This window comes from Punica granatum, chromosome 1 (assembly GCF_007655135.1).
Source record: "Punica granatum isolate Tunisia-2019 chromosome 1, ASM765513v2, whole genome shotgun sequence".
In the NCBI taxonomy this organism is placed as follows: domain Eukaryota; kingdom Viridiplantae; phylum Streptophyta; class Magnoliopsida; order Myrtales; family Lythraceae; genus Punica; species Punica granatum.
Genome location: NC_045127.1, coordinates 10,614,792 through 10,623,848, shown reverse-complemented (window position 1 = coordinate 10,623,848; position 9,057 = coordinate 10,614,792).

The window sequence follows — 9,057 nt, the reverse complement described above, 5'->3', positions numbered from 1 at the left end:
CAACTTGATATATTATTAAAACTTTTTAGACTACTAATATAATTTATCCTTATTATTATTATTATTATTATGTGCCCTACCCGATTGCAATGGTGGTGACAGGGAAATCTCGGAGTTTGAGGAGAGCCACAGATTTTACATTTGACCAAAAGAAGATAAAGAGTTCCCTAATAATATATGTGAAACTTGAAAGTGCCCTCCGAGTTTTAGCCAAAGATAAAGATCTAATATACTGCCAAGGAATCTTTCGAAATGTGCTATGAGACAAACCACAAAAATGCATCTCCAATGTTTCTTGTCCTATCTTCATGATTCTTGTACAGACAACTCCTCTATCTCCCCTAATTGAAAACTACAATTATACTTTCAAATACACTAGCATAATAGGAATGTGATCCCAGCCCTATACTACAGTACGAGCAAATATCACATGAGTATTATTCGTCTATTTAGTTGAGCAACATACAATCAGAATATTTTTAAAAGTAAAAACTGACATTATAATTGTTTTGATGGGTTATTACTCGTATACACTGAATAAGTAACACTCGTTGATTATTTGTTTCTACACTGCTACATGCTTTTTACATTTACAAGAATATGAATAATATTCGTTATATATATAGACGTTTGGGAAGAGAACGTCCGTACATATTAATTCTTGTACTGTATGTGATAATATTCTTTATTGGATCACTTTTATGGATGGTGTAATCAGAGTTATGTATTCTTTGTGGACTGTGAAAATGATTCAGATGAGCTCCATATATTCCCCATTATAATCGAAAAGAAAAATTCGTGATGCCCTTCGCTTACCAAGAAAAAATTGTGATGCCCTTCGACTTCAATTTCGGTGGAATGATTATTTTGGAACTAGCCCTATTGCCCACGCAGTGCGTGGGTAATTTCATATATATATATATATATATGAAATTATTATTTTTGTAACTAAGTTTTAGAAAGTATATTAGGATCAGTATATGAAGCTTATGATATGAATACCACAATTATATAAATGGGCGGCATTTGTTGTGCCACCTGAAATCATTAACTATGTAAGTAGTTAGAGTAGTAGCAATAATGTGGCTAGTATGGTGAACCATAATATAGTTATTAATTCTAATTACACGCGTGAATTGTTACAAAAAAAAATAATTTTCATAAATGAAGACCAATCTTCTCTGATGTTAGTGGTCCTATACAATGATTTATTCGAAACAATAAGGTACATAAGTTGCTACAGCAACAAAATTCTCGTAATATAAAGACCAGCACTAACATCATTTTCATCCAATTACCAATTACAAAGAGGATTCTTCAAAAAACAAAGATTTAATTTCTTCATAGCTTAACCTCGGATCTTGCATAACCTCTCTTTTATTGGGCCTACTTCCGAAAGATTGCTAACTCATTCAAAAGTATAGTATAAAATTTTACTTGGACCCATTTCACACGTACGTCAATTGATACGAAAAACAAAATTCGAGAAACATATCCAAGTGTTTCTAATATAAGTGATTGATAATAATCATTTATGTCAGGTTCGTGTTGTGATTATTCACTATCAAATTCGATATTTTCATTTGAGGAGACTTGTGTATCCTATTTGCTTTGCACCTTTTTTGAAACTTCATACAGACAAACGACTCCCCCTTTGTAATGTAGTTCAATGTCATAGTCTTATTGTTTATAAATAATGAGTACACTTTGCCTGAGCCAAAAAAAATGGTTGGTAACCATGACAGACGAGAAATCCATGCAAGCTTCAAAGTACTATTAGTTTTAGGTGGATAACATCAAACTTACGTAACGGAAAATGTCTGAATTTACTAATCGAACTGGATCTTCATCCCAAAGAAGACTGTAAAGAGCAACACAGAGACGGAGACAGAGACGGAGATGGATGGTTGAAATGGTCGATGAAACACAGTGAAAGAGAGGGAGGTGGAGGAGCCGTCGGTCAAACACAGAAAAAGAGTGATATATGGACTCTTGAATTCACCTACAGTGGATGGGAAATAGAATAAATTTTGTAGTAAAATAATTCTAGTCAATGGGCTTATTTAACTTTTTTTTCTTTTTTTTTTTGATAAGTAATTTAACTTTTTTTCTTTACCCAATGAGATAGATGAGAGAGATGAATCATTATCTTTTTCTCATGAGCCAACTAATCTCTAATAAGCGAATTAGGTCAATAAACGATGAACTGAAGCTTTTAAAAAGAATTCATTTTAACCAACCACAACTTGAATGAAGACTTGAGAATTCTTAAAAGGAGCTCTTACATTCTTATTATATATTGATCGAAAATTGTGGCTATTTATTATTTTTTTGGTAGGTTATGGCTATTTATTAATTGTCATTAGAAATACATACGTACATATGCACACACACACATATATATAAATATATGCAGCTCCGTTGAATCTCGAGATTCGATTGGACAAAGTGAGCGCCGATTGGCGGAGCCTTTAATGTCGGAGAAATGTTTGCAAAATGGAAGACTCTTCACCCAAAAATATGAAAGAGGAGGAGAAGAAAAAGAGAGAGAGAGAAGGGAAGAAAAATCCTCCACTTTAATAGATGGGCTATTGGGAAGCATATATTCGTAAAGATTTGTATTAATGGTCCCCAAAAGAATATGTGCATCTCAGTTCTTCTTATATATTAAGAAAGAATCGACCCATTATGTTATCACCTGTCAAAAAAGAAAAACGTTAATAAAAAATAGAATATAGTGTAGTGGGGCACGTGATCGATTAGTAACTAAAAGGTTTTATGTTTGATTCTCGTGATAAGACTACCCGTGCCTTTATATTTGTTGTTAAAATTTATATTTCATTATATTACGTCTGTAGGCCTCCTTTGTAAAAAAAAAAAAAGGAAAAAAATGTTATTTCTTTCAATATATATAATATTAGGCCTCTTGCATGCGTGACTTTTAAGTTATTGTGCAAAATTGTTATTTATACCATTAGTATTTATACATATATATATATATATGATAACAAAGTCCCCAATTGAATTCTCAAGCCGCCACATATTCAAAAGTATAAAACGGAGTTTTTTCGCGTTGCCATGTCATCATCACCTATACTAAGGACATTTTTATATTCTTTTATCAAGAAAATATTCTCATATAGATTGTTATTTATAATCATAATATTTTCTTGTTTACTATTAAGGAAAGTGAACGTATATTAGAATATACAATATATTATTCTAACTAAGTAGATGTCGTTTTGTTTTGTGTGTGTATATAGATATTATAGTAGAAAGTTCTAATAAAAAAGGAATTATTTTTTATTAATTATTAAGGAAATAATTTGCATATATATCTTATCTCAAGAATATTGGACTATAAGAAAGTTTTGAAATATGCACGATATAATAGTATTTACTAATTTGAGGTTCATATGAAATAATTCATCTATGGTATTTCCTATTACGTTTTTTTAACTCATACTATAAAATCCTATTAAAAGTGATATATAATTACAATTTTCATGTTCTATTTCCTCTGCCTCCACGCTCCCTCTTTAGGTTCTTCTCCCTCTTCATACTCTATTATTGCCAATGTTATATCTTCCCACAGTTGTGGTTTTATTTTGATAGTAATCATATCATCAAAAAGAGTTGTTTCACGTTGTCGTGTTATCATCACATATACTGAGGAAATTTTTATATTCTTTTATCAAGAAAATATTCTCATATAGATTGTCATTTATATTCATAATATTTTCTTATTTACTATTAAGGAAAGTGAACGTATAGTAGAATATACAATATATTATTCTAATTAGGTAGATGTCGTTTTCTTTTGTGTGTATATATAGATATTATAGTAGAGTAATTTAATAAAAAGGAAAGAAATATTTTTTTATTAATTATAAAGGAAATAATTTGCATATATATCTTATCTCTAAAATATTAGATTATAAGAAAATTTTGAAATATGTACGATATAGTAGTATTTGCTAATTTAAGGTTAAGAATGAAATTATTCATATACGGTGTTTCCTATTACTTTTTTTTAACTCTTCGTATAAAAAATCATATTAAAAGTGGTATATAATTACAATTCTCGTGTTCTATTTCCTCTGTCTCAAAGCTCTCTCTTTAGGTTGTTCTCTCTCTTCATACTTCATTATTATCAAGCTTATATTTTCTCACAATTTGTTGTTTTATTTTAACGAGTAATCACATATCTATATAAAAAAAATAGTTGAATAGTTTTAATTTTTTGCACATCATCAAAAAATATAAAATGAAACTCTTTATCATTGTCATGTCATCATCACCTATACTAAGGAAATTTTTATACTCTTTTATCAAGAAAATATTCTCATATAGATTGCCCTTTATATTCATAATATTTTCTTATTTACTATTGAGGAAAGTGAACGTATAGTAGAATATACAGTATATTATTCTAATTAAGTTGATGTCGGTTTTTTTTGTGTGCATATATAGATATTGTAGTATAGTATTCTAATAAAAGGGAAAGGAATATTTTTTATTAATTATTAAGGAAATAATTTGCATATATATCTTATCATGAAAATATTAGATTATAAGAAAATTTTGAAGCATGCACGATATAATAGTATTTGCTAATTTGAGGTTAAGAATGAAATAATTCATATATGGTGTTTCCTATTACGATCTTTAACTCATAGTATAAAATCCTATTAGAAGTGATATATAATTACAATTTTCGTGTACCATTTCATTTGCCTTTGAGCTCTCTTTTTAGGTTCTTCTATCTCTTCAAACTCTATTATTGTCAAGCTTATATTTTCACGCAATTTGTCATTTTATTTTGATGATTAATCGCATATTTACACAAAAATAGTTGAACAATTTTAATCTTATCACATTATCAAAAATGTAAAACGGACATCTTTCACGTTGCCATGTCATCGTCACCTGTAATAAGAAAATTCTTATATTCTTTTATGAAGAAAATATTCTCATATAGATTATCCTTTATATTCATAATATTTTCTTATTTACTATTAAGGAAAGTGAAAGTATAGTAGAATTTACAATATACTATTCTAATTAAGCAGATGTCGTTTTTTTTTGTGTATATATAGATATTATAGTAGAATTTTCTAATAAAAAGGAAAAGCATATTTCTTATTAATTATTAAGGAAATAACTTGCATATATATATTTTATATCTAAAATATTAGATTATGAGAAAATTTTGAAATATGCATGATATAATAGTATTTACTAACTTAAGGTTAAGAATGAGATAATTCATATATGATGTTTCCTATTATGTTTTTTTAACTCATAGTATAAAATCCTATTAAAAGTGATATGTAATTACAATTTTTGTGTTCTATTTCCTTTGTCTCCAAGCTCTCACTTTAAGTTATTCTCTCTCTTCATACTTTACTACTGTCAAGCTTATATTTTCACACAATTTGTCGTTTTATTTTGATGAGTAATAGCAAATTTAAATAAAAAATAATTGAATTGTTTTAATTTTTTTTTCTAAATTCATGTAGTTTGGTTTATATTGTTTGATGAATAATTCATCGTTAAAGAGTCAATATTAGAGATAAACTATATGATTGAATAAATTCTTTTTATTTTATTTTATTGTAACTCTTATGTTAATCGTACTTTTGTTAGGTGATTAATATATATCATGCTTATAATTTTAAATATAAGGAGATAATTTACTCAATATTAATTATTATTATTATTATTATTATTATTATTATTATTATTATTATTGTTATTGTTATTGTTCTTATCATTGTTTAAAAATTACCTTTTCTACCTAATTCAAAAATCTACTTTTTTAGATATATACTAGAACATTATTAAAAAATTTTCAATCCGGCACATTGCGCGGGTTATCATCTAGTTTTTGCTGTAATTTAGAAAATTGAATTTGATCTTTTTATTTTACTTTCTTTAAATCGATTATTATATTGAGATCATCGATTGTTATTTATAAGGAGAACGAAAGATGATTTTTTTAATTTAATCTCTTACAGAATTGGCCACGTTTTTTAGGAGAGCAAATAAATTACTTTTTTTCTGCATTAAGATTGATCTTAAGGAATTCTTTAGGCGGTTACAACATGAAGAATTCTCTCTTTTATTATAGTATAATAAATACCGAGATTCTACAGCAGTTGGTTAGGAAAAACAACTACTACTGTTATTTTATTCTCAATCATTAGATTCATTTACGTAAGACACTAGTCGTATACATGTCCAAGATTATTGTATCTTAAGATTCATCCCTTATACTTTGAGTGTTGATATTTTCGACCACGCATCTTCCATTGAGGATCGGTCTCGCCTGTGAACGAGTCGGACCGCTCTGATAACCGAATTGAAATGTACCGGTTAAATCAAATAAAAATGATTTAGTCAATTAAGAAATCTATATATAATATATAATGCCAATATGAAGGGAGAGAATGAATATGGTTTCGTCAAATTTACTCTTGGCTTCACCAGAATCTGCCACATGTTACTTCTAACTTCTCTAAATCCTGCCACATGGCATCTTCTCAATCCTTATTAATGCAAAAAAATTTATCTCCGTGTGGCATCTTCTATACCCTCTTTAATACAAGAATTGAAGGATTTCAAAATTAGTGCAATACAATAATAAATTTAATTTTGTAAATTTAATTTATTAATTATTTTCATTTTTCAATATTCAGTTTAACAAGTAAATCGATATTGACTAGAATATCTAAATTTTTTTTTGCTAACATCAAATAAACTCAAAGATTAAAAAAATATGATACAAATAAATTGATTAAAGAATTCGTATAATTTAGAAATAAATAGTCTTTTCAAATTCAATTAATTAAATTATTTTCTTTTTCAAATTTCCAATGTTACAATGCTTGATTACATTTGAAACCGTAATTTGGAATATTTAAAGGCTATTACAAGTTTTATACTAATATTAAATCCACTTAGAAATTAAAAGTGATGCTTATGAATTTATTTATTAAAAAAGGACATTTAAATATTTTTGAAATCAAATTTAATTTTTCAATTTAAAAGGGGCATTGAAATATTTTTTAAAAATTTCCACGCAAGTGATTTTACCTACATTATTGAAATCGCAAGGACCTTGGAAAAAAATAATACAAGTGAATTAATCTAAGAATTCGTACAATTTAGAAATAAATATATCTTTTCAAATTGGGCAAATGATGGCATATATCCTATGGTTTCACCTTTTTTTCAAATCTATCATATACTTTTAAAATTATCAAAAATATTCCATGGTTTACATTTTTTTCAAATTATCCCGCTATTATATCTTTCGTCAATATTTAACGGTCTTGTCACTGTTGCTCTTTACCCATGATAGATTTGAGAAAAAAAATTAAAACCATGGGATAGATTTGAGAAAAAAATTAAAATCATAGATAGATTTGGAACCTACTTACGTTTCATTAAAGGAAAATATAACGCCGGGATAGATTTGGAAAAAAAATGCAAACCATGGGATATTTTTTATAATTTTAAAAGTATATGATAGATTTGAAAAAAATGTGAAACCATCGGATATATGAAGTAAAAACCCCTTTCAAATTTGATTAATTAGAATTGGTTTCTTTTTTCTTTTTTCATTTTTCATTTCGACAAATGCTTAATTATACTCTTGAAATCGTAATTGGATTATTTAGTTCAAAAACGATGTTGAAATACTTTTTGAAAATTTTTCACGCAAGTAATTACTTACAAAATTGAAATTGTATGGAGTTTTGGAATGTTCAATAACCACGACTTGTTCTGTATTAATATTAATTACAATTCGAAACAAAAATGATGCTAAAAGAATTTATTTATTTAGAAGTTCATAAAACAAATGGATTGCTATGTCTTGTTGTGGAGTTGGAAATTCTCCATTTAACTCCACTTTACTCCACATTACTTTTTCTTCAATTCAAAAACACAATCATTACTTTTTTATCTTTTTTTCAATATAAAAATAAATTTTCTCACATATTTTTTCTTGACTCCTATTCAATTCAATTTTTTAATACTAAATTCTCTAAACTCTTCATTACTTTTCTAACAATTCAACAATACAATCATTACTTTTTTATCTTCTTCCTCAATTTATTATTACAACCCCACTTAAATATATATAGTTGGAGAGGAATGGAGTTAAACTCCACTCCATTACCAAATGCTATATTCTATGTTTATTAAATTTACTTAAATTTGAAACATTCAAATTCTATTAGTGATTTACTTTTCAGTGGCTACGAGTAATTTATTTTTGTTTCTAATTTTCAATTTCACGAGCTTAAACATATTCTTGAAATCAAATTCAATTTTTCAATTTAAAAAGGATATTGAAATATTTTTCAAAGATTTTCACGCAAGTCATTTTACTTACATTATTGAAATCTCAAGGACCTTAGAAAAAATCATACAAGTAAATTACTCTAACAATTCATATGATTTAAAAATATATATCTCTTTTCAAATTCGATTAATTAGAATTAGTTTCTTTTTTCATTTTCCAATTCTACAAATACTTAATTATACTCTTGAAATCGTAATTGAATTATTTAGTTCAAAAAGGATGTTGAAATACTTTTTGAAAACTTTTCGCACAAGTAATTACTTACAAAATTAATTATAATTGTAAGGATTTTTGGAATATTCAATAGTCATTACATGTTTTATATCAATATTTATTACACTTCAAAATAAAAATGATGCTATGGGAATTGATTTCTTTTTTTTTTTTGGCGTTAACCCTGGTATCCGGAAACTTAATTAAGCCCCGACTAATTCAGTTAAGCTGAGTCAGTCCACAACAGGGTAAAGCTTTCCCAGCGTGAATTTTCTGCATTCACAAGGACTCGAATTCAAAACCTTGTTAAAGTGAAACAAGCATCAAACCGGTTGAACCAACCGGCATTGGTTAAGATAATTGATTTATTTAGAAGTTCGTAAAACGAATGGAATAAATTTAGTAATTTACTTTTCAGTGAGCTACGAGTGATTTATTTTTATACAATAGATATATATACAAATATATTC